Raw genomic sequence first — 12,025 nt, forward strand, 5'->3', positions numbered from 1 at the left:
AACCTACCCATTACTAGTATATGATAAAGCCCCATCTCAAGCAAAGCTGAAACCGCCTCTTTGAATAAGAGGCCAGGGTGGATAGCAAAACTCCAAGGACAATACACAACGTCACATTAGTTTTTAAAGCAATCGAGATAAGTATCATCAGATATTTTTTTTATGATTACTTAAGGGGGCACGGGTGGCCCAGTTGTCTAAAGCGCCGCAGTTCGCTTCACAGAGTTTCGTCCAATGTCCACGCCAGAAAATGTAGACTGTGGATTCGAATCGCGGTCCGCACCGATTATGTTTCTAGGTTTGTCAGCACCACACCCGTCCTCGTTGGCACCACCAAACTCACTCAATCTATTCTATATATCCACATATTTCTGAAGAGTGGTAGAGCGTCCGCCCGGAGAGCGGGGCCGCGTAATACCAAAAGACGTTAAAAGATGGTATTTCTTGGTTGAGAGGAGGAGGGAGGGGGAGGGGAGGGAGGGAGGGGGGGGGGGGGGGGGGGCACTCTTGATCAGCCTAAGCTTTCGAATTCCTTAACTATAGAAAACCTGTCCAGTTTGCCAGCGATAACCACCGCCATTTAATTTTCCCACATGGTTACAATTAGACTAAGGATAGACTGCGATAAGCTATATTTCGCAGCGTGTGCTGCGTACGTACATTACCACCACGAACTGAAGGAAAAGCAACAAACTTGTATATGCAGCATTTAAAGCGTTATTGGTCTAATTCTAGATGGTTGACTCAAATGACGTATATCTATAAACAAATGAGAAGAGAAAATGAAAGACATAATTACTCTTGCAACACACCCTAACTATATGAACACTGGCAATTATATTAAAAAAAATATGAAGTTTTGAATCCTAATCTATCATAACCCCGCTGTGTGTCTGGAACAGATCGAGAACATCGTAAAATGTTGCTCCGTAAACAGACGCAAGCTGAGCGGCACTAAAATGAGCGTCCACTAATTACTTCCTCTCGAGCTTTAATGGAAGTCTTGTCTCAATGGCCTAACCTCAAGAAAATGATTTCGCACTTGACTCCTAATGTGATTTCGCGAAACAGGGCAAGCGGTTCATTTTATAAACACCATACACCTGTTTGTATATAACTACCCTGTGTACTCCATACAATATGTAAAAACGTTATACATCAGTTGAAACTTTTTCAAGTCAACCTGTGTCGTCAAAAACGTGTCTGCAGACCCTGGACCAGATTTCCCGTTCTGCAGAACAACGAGATCGGTCATACAACCATGACAGTGTCGGGCACTATATGAAAATGTATAAATGGACTTCTTAAGAATACTCTTTTCTGTCCTGTCTTTGGTGCATTATTATAAAATGACACGGAGTACATCCATGTACAGGCACAAACCATCCATAGAATATATTTTCAGGTTTCCCTAAAAGATTCAGAAGAAAGTGAAATGTTGGTTGTTCCATTTTGTTGTTCAACGTCGCATTCAGCAATATTCCACCAATTCTGAAGACCGATCAATTAAATCGTCGTTTACGATTAGTAATCGCCACCGGGTAAATCATTTTGAAATGGTTTACTGATATGCTAATTAATTATCTATTCTACATGACAAAAACCTAATATTGGTGTGATCCAGTCGTCAAAAGCGCCGCAATTCGTGCTGCAGAGTTGCCTCGCTTGGGCGTGCCAGGAACCTGAGATCGTGAGTTCGAATTTTGGTAGGCCCCTGATTAATTTCTAGGTTTACAGCACCATACCGGTGCTCGTGATTTTCACTCACGAAAGGGTAAAGGTCAAAGACCTGCATCACTTCGGGTGTTCCTCCCGCACCAAGCTGACATACCATGACATTACTGAAATAATGTCCGACAGAAATATGCAATCATTAAAAACCACATGAATTGCGTTAATTAAGGTATTTTGTCAATGGGCGTTCTCCATGTACGTGTCTCAATGCAAGGCCATGAAGATCAACGGTCCTCTGGTACGTCACATCTTTTTTCGTTGTGAATGAGCGATCAAATGTACATGTAGGTGTCGACAGACGTCAAAATCAGAGTGTCAAATAGCCGTATTGCTTCGAATTCGGATCTATGATTCGTATTATCTGGATACAGATAGGTCAGGATAACCACCTTTAGGCGTACACTGTACAGCAGTCAAAATGGCGTATGAATTATACGTAAATGGCAGGATACCCACCTTTTGGCGTACATTGTACAGGGACTAAAATGGCGTATTAATTATACGTAAATGACAGGATACCCACCTTTTGGCGTACATTGTACAGCGACTAAAATGGCGTATTAATTATACGTCAAAGGCAGGATAGCTACCTTCTGGCGTACATTGTACAGCGACTGAAATGGCGTATTAATTTTACGTCAATGGCAGAATAGCCACCTTCTGGCGTACATTGTACAGCGACCAAAGGACGATTTAAGTACATGATATGATGAAGAAGCTAACTCTGCACGTGTTCCAGCATTTTCGTGTAACCCTCAGGAGGCCACAAAGTAACTTAGAGTAAAATAAGATTATCGAAGTTTACAAAATGAACTTGAGAATGTTTTTGAAAAATGTGATAGATCTCATGGTCTCAAGACTTTTAAGTAGTATTGGGCCACATAATGGTTATCCAATTAATCTGAAGCTGTCCTGGCATTTGTCACATCTGCAATGTGAATTGCCAATTTTCCCTTTACCTTCTGCTCTATAGTGCCACGGGCAGTGAAGTTGTTTGAAGGCTATCGTGAAAGCTAAGTCAAGAGCCAAAGCTTGAGTCATTGCAATAGCAACATGCAAGCCTCGCATTAACTCTCTCATCTGCCATCAACTACTGCCAACAGTGTACTATTTCTAGACACATTTTGTGAAAGTTGTCACTGCACTTGTGAACCCATGTACTGCAGTTGTACATGAAGCACTCCATCAGTTACATACAGAGAAGACAGCAGCTGTACAGGAACTACTCTGTCAATCAATAACATACAGAGATGACAGCAGCTGTGTAGGAACTACTCTGTCCATCAGGTACATACAGAGAAGACAGCAGCTGTACAGGAACTACTCTGTCCATCAGTAACATACAGAGATGACAGCAGCTGTACAGGAACTACTCTGTCCATCAGTAACATACAGAGATGATAGCAGCTGTACAGGAACTACTGTGTCCATCAGTAACATACAGAGATGACAGCAGCTGTGCAGGAACTACTATGTCCATCAGTAACATACAGATATGACAGCAGCTGTACAGGAACTACTCTGTCCATCAGTGAGATACAGAGATGACAGCAGCTGTACAGGAACTACTCTGTCCATCAGTAACATACAGAGAAGACAACAGCTGTGCAGAAACTACTCTGTCCATCAGCAACATACAGAGATGACAGCAGCTGTACAGGAACTACTCTGTTCATCAGTAACATACAGAGATGACAGCAGCTGTACAGGAACTACTCTGTCCATCAGCAACATACAGAGATGACAGCAGCTGTACAGGAACTACTCTGTCCATCAGCAACATACAGAGAAGACAGCAGCTGTACAGGAACTACTCTGTCCATCAGTAACATACAGAGAAGACAGCAGCTGTACAGGAACTACTCTGTCCATCAGTAACATACAGAGATGACAGCAGCTGTACAGGAACTACTCTGTCCATCAGCAACATACAGAGAAGACAGCAGCTGTACAGGAACTACTCTGTCCATCAGTAACATACAGAGAAGACAACAGCTGTGCAGAAACTACTCTGTCCATCAGCAACATACAGAAAAGACAGCAGCTGTACAGGAACTACTCTGTTCATCAATAACATACAGAGATGACAGCAGCTGTACAGGAACTACTCTGTCCATCAGTAACATACAGATATGATAGCAGCTGTACAGGAACTACTCTGTCCATCAGTTACATACAGAGAAGACAGCAGCTGTGTAGGAACTACTCTGTCCATCAGTAACATACAGAGATGGCAGCAGCTGTACAGGAACTACTCTATCCATCAGCTACAAAAAGAGAAGACAGCAGCTGTACAGGAACTACTCTCTTCATCAGTAACAAAGAGAGATGACATCAGCTGTACAGGGACTACTCTGTCCATCAGTTACATACAGAGATGACAACAGCTGTACAGGAATTACTCTGTCCATCAGTTACATACAGAGAAGACAGCAGCTATACAGGAACTACTCTGTCCATCAGTAAGATACAGAGATGGCAGCAGCTGTGCAGGAACTACTCTGTCCATCAGTAACATACAGAGATGACAACAGCTGTACAGGAACTACTCTATCCATCAGCTACAAAAAGAGAAGACAGCAGCTGTACAGGAACTACTCTCTTCATCAGTAACAAAGAGAGATGGCAGCAGCTGTGCAGGAACTACTCTGTCCATCAGTAACATACAGAGATGGCAGCAGCTGTACAGGAACTACTCTATCCATCAGCTACAAAAAGAGAAGACAGCAGCTGTACAGGAACTACTCTCTTCATCAGTAACAAAGAGAGATGACAGCAGCTGTACAGGAACTACTCTGTCCATCAGTAACATACAGAGATGACAACAGCTGTACAGGAATTACTCTGTCCATCAGTTACATACAGAGAAGACAACAGCTGTACAGGAACTACTCTGTCCATCAGTAACATAAAGAGAAGACAGCAGCTGTGTAGGAACTACTCTGTCCATCAGTAACATACAGAGAAGACAACAGCTGTGTAGGAACTACTCTGTCCATCAGTAACATACAGAGATGCCAGCAGCTGTGCAGGAACTACTCTGTCCATCAGTAACATACAGAGATGACAGCAGCTGTACAGGAACTACTCTGTCCATCAGCGACAACAAGAGAAGACAGCAGCTGTACAGGAACTACTCTGTCCATCAGCCACATACAGAGATGACAGCAGCTGTACAGGAACTACTCTGTCCACCAGCTACATACAGAGAAGACAGCAGCTGTACAGGAACTACTCTGCCCATCAGTAACATAAAGAGAAGACAGCAGCTGTGCAGGAACTACTCTGTCCATCAGTAACATACAGAGATGACAGCAGCTTTGTAGGAACTACTCTGTCCATCAGTAACATACAGAGATGACAGCAGCTGTACAGGAACTACTCTGTCTATCAGCTACATACAGAGATGACAGCAGCTGTACAGGAACTACTCTGTCCATCAGCTACATACAGAGATGTTAGCAGCTGTACAGGAACTACTCTGTCCATCAGTAACATACAGAGATGACAGCAGCTGTACAGGAACTACTCTGTCCATCAGTAACATACAGAGATGACAGCAGCTGTGTAGGAACTACTCTGTCCATCAGTAACATACAGAGATGACAGCAACTGTACAGGAACTACTCTGTTTATCAGCTACATACAGAGAAGACAGCAGCTGTACAGGGACTACTCTGTCCATCAGCTACACTCAGAGATGACAGCAGCTGTACAGGAACTACTCTGTCCATCAGTAACATACAGAGATGCCAGCAGCTGTGCAGGAACTACTCTGTCCATCAGTAACATACAGAGATGACAGCAGCTGTACAGGAACTACTTTGTCCATCAGTAACATACAGAGATGACAGCAGCTGTGCAGGAACTACTCTGTCCATCAGCTACATACAGAGATGACAACAGTTGTACAGGAACTACTCTGTCCATCAGCGACAACAAGAGAAGACAGCAGCTGTACAGGAACTACTCTGTCCATCAGCCACATACAGAGATGACAGCAGTTGTACAGGAACTACTCTGTCCATCAGCTACATACAGAGAAGACAGCAGCTGTACAGGAACTACTCTGCCCATCAGTAACATAAAGAGAAGACAGCAGCTGTGCAGGAACTACTCTGTCCATCAGTAACATACAGAGATGACAGCAGCTTTGTAGGAACTACTCTGTCCATCAGTAACATACAGAGATGACAGCAGCTGTACAGGAACTACTCTGTCTATCAGCTACATACAGAGATGACAGCAGCTGTACAGGAACTACTCTGTCCATCAGCTACATACAGAGATGACAGCAGCTGTACAGGAACTACTCTGTCCATCAGTAACATACAGAGAAGACAGCAGCTGTACAGGAACTACTCTGTCCATCAGTAACATACAGAGAAGACAGCAGCTGTACAGGAACTACTCTGTCCATCAGTAACATACAGAGAAGACAGCAGCTGTGTAGGAACTACTCTGTCCGTCAGTAGCATACAGAGATGACAGCAGCTGTACAGGAACTACTCTGTCCATCAGTAACATACAGAGATGACAGCAGCTGTGTAGGAACTACTCTGTCCATCAGTAACATACAGAGATGACAGCAACTGTACAGGAACTACTCTGTTTATCAGCTACATACAGAGAAGACAGCAGCTGTACAGGGACTACTCTGTCCATCACCTACACTCAGAGATGACAGCAGCTGTACAGGAACTACTCTGTCCATCAGTAACATACAGGGAAGACAGCAGCTGTACAGGAACTACTCTGTCCATCAGTAACATACAGAGAAGACAGCACCTGTGTAGGAACTACTCTGTCCGTCAGTAGCATACAGAGATGACAGCAGCTGTACAGGAACTACTCTGTCCATCAGTAACATACAGAGATGACAGCAGCTGTGTAGGAACTACTCTGTCCATCAGTAACATACAGAGATGACAGCAACTGTACAGGAACTACTCTGTTTATCAGCTACATACAGAGAAGACAGCAGCTGTACAGGGACTACTCTGTCCATCACCTACACTCAGAGATGACAGCAGCTGTACAGGAACTACTCTGTCCATCAGTAACATACAGGGAAGACAGCAGCTGTGCAGGAACTACTCTGTCCATCAGTAACATACAGAGAAGACAGCAGCTGTGTAGGAACTACTCTGTCCATCAGTAACATACAGAGATGACAGTAGCTGTACAGGAACTATTCTGTCCATCGGCTACAACAAGAGAAGACAGCAGCTGTACAGCTGTACAGGAACTACTCTGTCCATCAGCTACATACAGAGATGACAGCAGCTGTACAGGAACTACTCTGTCCATCAGCTACATACAGAGAAGACAGCAGCTGTACAGGAACTACTCTGTCCATCAGTAACATACAGAGAAGACAGCAGCTGTGCAGGAACTACTCTGTCCATCAGTAACATACAGAGATGACAGCAGCTGTACAGGAACTACTCTGTCCATCAGTAACATACAGAGAAGGCAGCAGCTGTACAGGAACTACTCTGTCCATCAGTAACATACAGAGAAGACAGCAGCTGTGTAGGAACTACTCTGTCCATCAGTAACATACAGAGATGACAGCAGCTGTGCAGGAACTACTCTGTTTATCAGCTACATACAGAGATGACAGCAGCTGTGTAGGAACTACTCTGTCCATCAGTATAATACAGAGATGACAGCAGCTGTACAGGAACTACTCTGTCCATCAGTTACATACAGAGATGGCAGCAGCTGTACAGGAACTTCTCTGTCCATCAGTAACATACAGAGATGACAGCAGCTGTACAGGAACTACTCTGTCTATCAGCTAAATACAGAGATGACAGCAGCTGTACAGGAACTACTCTGTCCATCAGCTACAACAAGAGAAGATAGCAGCTGTACAGGAACTACTCTGTCCATCAGCTACATACAGAGATTACAGCAGCTGTACAGGAACTACTCTGTCCATCAGTAACATACAGAGAAGACAGCAGCTGTACAGGAACTAATCTGTCCATCAGTAACATACAGAGATGACAGCAGCTGTACAGGAACTACTCTGTCCATCAGTAACATACAGAGAAGACAGCAGCTGTGTAGGAACTACTCTGTCCATCAGTAACATACAGAGATGACAGCAGCTGTGTAGGAACTACTCTGTCCATCAGTAACATACAGAGAAGACAGCAGCTGTGTAGGAACTACTCTGTCCATCAGTAACATACAGAGAAGACAGCAGCTGTACAGGAACTACTCTGTCCATCAGTAACATACAGAGATGACAGTAGCTGTGCAGGAACTATTCTGTCCATCGGCTATTACAAGAGAAGACAGCAGCTGTACAGGAACTACTCTGTCCATCAGCTACATACAGAGAAGACAGCAGCTGTACAGGAACTACTCTGTCCATCAGTAACATACAGAGAAGACAGCAGCTGTGCTGGAACTACTCTGTCCATCAGTAACATACAGAGATGACAGCAGCTGTGCAGGAACTACTCTGTCCATCAGTAACATACAGAGAAGGCAGCAGCTGTACAGGAACTACTCTGTCCATCAGTAACATACAGAGAAGACAGCAGCTGTACAGGAACTACTCTGTCCATCAGTAACATACAGAGAAGACAGCAGCTGTGCTGGAACTACTCTGTCCATCAGTAACATACAGAGATGACAGCAGCTGTACAGGAACTACTCTGTCCATCAGTAACATACAGAGAAGGCAGCAGCTGTACAGGAACTACTCTGTCCATCAGTAACATACAGAGAAGACAGCAGCTGTGCTGGAACTACTCTGTCCATCAGTATCATACAGAGATGACAGCAGCTGTGCAGGAACTACTCTGTCCATCAGTAACATACAGAGATGACAGCAGCTGTGCTGGAACTACTCTGTCCATCAGTAACATACAGAGATGACAGCAGCTGTGCAGGAACTACTCTGTCCATCAGTAACATACAGAGAAGGCAGCAGCTGTACAGGAACTAATCTGTCCATCAGTAACATACAGAGATGACAGCAGCTGTGGGTGGGTGGGTGAGTGAGAGTGAGTGAGTGAGTGAGTGAGTGAGTGAGTGAGTGAGTATGGTCTAACGCCCCTTTTAGCAATATTCCAACAATATCACGGCGTGGATAACAGAAATGGGCTTCACACAGTGTAGCTATGTGGGGACTCGAACCCGGGTCTTTGACGCGACGAGCGAACGCTTTAATCACTAATCAACCGCCCCTATACCCCAGGAAAAATTTATATGATTTTACCATAGGTTGTGTTAATATCCTGTATTAATGGTCTGCTGAAACAGATCTATGTAAACTTACATATTCATATTGAAATGCAAAAACTTAAATCAATTAGCTAATCACATTATTCTTATGACAGTGACTAACTTGACAACTCTGTCTGTTACTTCCTCTGATCATTGCTGATCAATCCTGATCATTGACAGAAACGGAGAAATGGGAAACGCAGCCTTTTCAGCAGATGTTGATGGTACACATATCCCAACATATGTATGGAAGTTCACGATGTATGAAAATACAGATGAATGAAAAATGAAATGCGAAAAGTAAAAATACAGTTTAAGGTGTTTTAATCATCAGTTGTATCACCGGAACACCTGAATCTGAAATAAAACATAACTAGAATGCTTCTTGCTGGCATGTATTTGTTTCTGAACACTAATTACAACCTATCCTGTTAGTATACATTACATAAAGGACGAGAAGACAGCAGGTAGGATCGCATGTTTCACCACCAGTGTGTCGGCGGTTTCAATGTGAAACACATGCTTTTCAGTTGGTGAGTGAGTGAGTGAGTTGGGTTTAACGCCGCTTTTAACAGTATTCCAGTTATATCGCGGCGTGTCAGCTTAATGTGGGAAGAAAGCCCGAAGTGATGCAGGTTTGAGACGTTTAGCACTTTGGTGAAACCCACGAGCACGGGTATGGTGCCGACAAACCTAGAAACATAATCGGGGCGAACCGGGATTCGAACCCACAATCATAGGTTTCTGGCGTGCACAAGGAACGCTCAGCTGGTGAGGAAACAACAGTGTTGACGATCGTGTTGTCAACGTTGCTGGTAACTGTGACGACAAAAACGTCAGCCGTTGCTTTCAAACCGACCATGCTGCTGCTTCTGTCCTCCGTAGCACTACTTTGTCCATCAGAGAGAACTGAGACAACGTTCATGGCTTCTGGTCGGTCTCCTTTCGCCACAGTGAAAACGTCAGACGTTGCCAACTTGATAGCATCGGCCAGAAATGTGCTTCCTCCTGTTTGTGGTTCTGTCCACATTGATGCCAACAGTGTCGGTTTATTGTCAACATATTCGTTCAAGTGGAAAACAGTCTTGGCCCCACCAGAGAAAACCATGAAAGCGACGTTGGCCTCGGTAGGACTTACTTCCATTGCCGTGACGAGTTTGGTGAGGGAGTGTCCTGCTTTGTCATTGTCACTTCTAACTGATGTAGACACATCTTCGATGATGAGCAGATCAATCCTCGGTTTGCATTCTGAAGCAAAATAATTTCAATCATTTACACGCATGTACACCAAGTGATATTCTCGTAAAGGAGGTTGGGGGACTTTAAATCTTTGCGAAAAGTGTAACCTTTTTCCAGAAACTACAATTTTGATCGCCCGTCGTGGTGTATGCATAGGGTGAATAGTTATAGAATTCGGGGATCGGACACCAGGATCCGATGATGTAACCTATTTACTTACATTCGACAATTAAACGTTAGTACCTAAAATGTAAACCTTAGTACCTAAAATGTTTTAACGCCATTGTTTTGGTAACCGTATTTTATAAAGATATTCATTAACTCCATGCTGGGGGCACGGGTGGCCCAGTCGTCTAAGGCGCCGCGATTCACTGTGCAGAGTTGCGTTCCTTGGCACGCCAGAAATCTATGATTGTGGATTCGAATCCCGGTTCGCCCCGATTATGTTTTTAGGTTTGTCAGCACCATACCCGTGTCCGTGGGTTTCACCGAAGTGGTAAACGTCAGAGGCCTGCATCACTTCGGGCTTTCCTCCCACATTAAGCTGACACGCCACGATGTAACTGGAATAATGTTAAAAGCGGCGTTAAACCCAACTCACTCACTCATTAACTCCATGCTGAACTGTGAGAACAGTGTGTGAGTCGCCCCTTCATGATGCACGTGAAACATATTCCCAGCGCATTTGGCACGTGCATCTTGCTCTTTGGCGTGTCGGATTATGAAATACATATCCTGGTGCAGGTATACAGTTCAGACTTGACCATCTCGAGCACGTTTACAAGTGATATGATATTATTTGCTCATGTATATTGGACTATTTTGATCAGACATATGTCTGATCTAAGAAAGAATAACATACAGAATAACTCCCAAATATTTCCATTCATAAACTGATTATCTATTCGTGGTAAAGTTAGACAATATGTCACTGTTAATTCCACATGCATAATTGAGAAGCCTGGGTAGAATAGGTCTTCAGCAACCCATGCTTGTCGCAAGAGGCGACTATGCTTGTCCTAAGAGGCGACTGACGGGCTCGGGTGGCAAGGCTCGCTGACTTGGTTGATGCATGTCATCGCATCCCAATTGTGTGGGTCGTTACTCATGATATTAATCACAGGATTGTCTGGTCCAGACTCGATTATTTACAGACCGCCGTCATATAGCTGGAATATTGCAACCAACCAACCAACCAACCAACCATCCATCCCTACGTCATGTGAGGTGAACAGGTTTGGCAACGTGGACACCTGAAGCCTACACTATTTTTTTTATTTGTGTGAACAGCAATCACATTTAGGAAACTGCAAAGTATGTTTTCATTAGCATCATGTCGCTACATAAGTGCGATAATCTTGGACGCGACGTTAAACCCAATTTCACCTGATTGACTATGAACAACGTCCCCTGCCGTGTGTACAGTGACATGCAGTCACAGCTGAGCCTTACCAGCCACGACCAATCACTGCAGGTCCCCAGCAGCCTATTCTAACTACTCCAACTACATCAAACTTACCTAAACAGTAGGAACGTAGGGTTGGTAGTGCCTTCAGCCAGTACACTTCCTTTTCACCGCATGTTTCAGTCAAGACTGTTATTGTTTTCGCACAGCTATCACCATTCATGACCGTACACAATATTTCCATTTTGCCATTGCCTCCTAAAGTAAAAAATGAAAAATTCCATATCCCATCAGACCAACATAAATTCTATTAATGATAAAAAGCAAGGATGATGGCAATCTGAGCTGTTCCGGCATCAATTTGAGTGCGTAAGTTCACAATTAACGTCACATCGACTA

This window comes from Haliotis cracherodii, unplaced genomic scaffold (genome assembly GCF_022045235.1).
Source record: "Haliotis cracherodii isolate W230 unplaced genomic scaffold, xgHalCrac1.p SCAF_12, whole genome shotgun sequence".
Classification (NCBI taxonomy): domain Eukaryota; kingdom Metazoa; phylum Mollusca; class Gastropoda; order Lepetellida; family Haliotidae; genus Haliotis; species Haliotis cracherodii.